The sequence below is a fragment of the Perkinsus marinus genome (assembly GCF_000006405.1).
Source record: "Perkinsus marinus ATCC 50983 genomic scaffold scf_1104296929448, whole genome shotgun sequence".
Classification (NCBI taxonomy): domain Eukaryota; phylum Perkinsozoa; order Perkinsida; family Perkinsidae; genus Perkinsus; species Perkinsus marinus.
The window spans coordinates 37,436-39,027 of record NW_003216433.1 but is presented as its reverse complement, the minus strand read 5'-3'; positions in this window follow the sequence as shown (position 1 = coordinate 39,027).

Genomic DNA, 1,592 nt, shown 5'->3' with positions numbered 1-1,592 from the left:
ATAGTTTCGACCAGTATTGTGACGATAGTATTTGGGAGAGATTGAGGATGCTCCGTAGTCCGCACGCGCGCACATAACCCGTGAATTGTATATTTTTCTTCTTTAGTCAGAGTTCATTGAGACCATCATGGCATCGAGTTCTGCAGTTCTACAAATTCCAACACTATTGTGTGCAAGGTCAATCATGGAACCTCCAGTCGCAAAGGGACTGGTGGTGAAACAGGTTTGACCGGTCAAAATCCACGCCGAGCAAGCTCCGACTCCGGGCGGAGAGCAGAAGTGCGCCGCTCCAGAACACAATTGTTTTTTCGTGCATAGCTTGAAATCGATCAACCATTGCAGCGGGTGCAACATAATCAATTGTATGTTGAGCAAGCTGACAGAAACTCGTATCTGTCAGCTTGGCTCAAGAGACAAGCAAGGGCTTGCTCTTCACGGTTTTTTTCCCTCCCACACCACCCAGGGAAGACCCCAAACCGGAGACTTTTCGACCTGACTCAGCTTCAACCACCGTGGAAAGGTTCAACCTGTGAGAAGCCGAGGGTCAGCTCAAACCAAAAATGAGAGTACAAAATTTTCCAAATTGTCGACGGTAACTTTTGACCCTCAGAAACACCACCACTGATACCTCCGAGCCGTCAGTGCCTGTGGTTTGAGCATGGTCGGGCATCTGAGCTACTGGTCGCGGTTTCACAAACGTCTCCCACCCAGTAGCTGCAGAAACACACAACACGAGGAACACGTTCGCGAATCGTTCGACTAGCCTTCGAACGAGAACAATATTGCGCAGCAATCTCGGCTAGTTCTGCGGCTTCGTGCAGTCGAACCGGCCGAGCGGCTCCCTGCTTCACAGCTCGCCTTCCCATTGTCGGAGCTTAGCAGTGGCAGCTGGATTTTGCGAAGGTCCAGGCTTGCATGGGGGCCCCATGCAAGCCCAATGAGCAAGCAATGACTCCCAATGAGCTTTCATTGGTCGAAATTGGTCTTGTGTTCGACGAATTTGAACTTGCGTTTCCGAATTCATTAATTTCATTTACGAATTTGAACTTTCATTTCACGAAAAACACCTTTCACTTGTCGAAAATCAAATTTCATTCACCTAATTTCTTCTTTCAATTGTTGAGTTTGAGATTGAGAAGGTGTAGAAAATCGCCGGGTGCCCACCTCTACAACCAAGGTCGCAAGATTTTAAGCTCGAAAGATTAGTTGTTGAGAACAAACTTTCCAGTCTTTCCTGGCAAAGCAGTAGTTCCTTGTTTCTCGGTTCTAGGTCGGCCCAAGTTGGCCCTTGTACTAGGTTCAACAGAGTTCGTTGTTCCCGTAACAATTTGTCGCCGGGGAGTCGATAAATTAGAATGCTCGCAAGCAAATCTCTCTCAATACAGTTAATTTGCAGAATACTAAATTTGAAGGAGTTCGTAAACGGTGACTGAGCGCCCACTCCCAGCGTCACTTCTCGAGGCTCTTTGATCATCAAAGTTTGATGTACGGGGCGATTCAGGGGAGAACTAGAAGAAACCAGTAGTGGTCGTTAGAGTAGATGTGGTTCCAAGTGGTGCAATCGCGTCGTTAAACGGAGGTGTAGAGGGAGT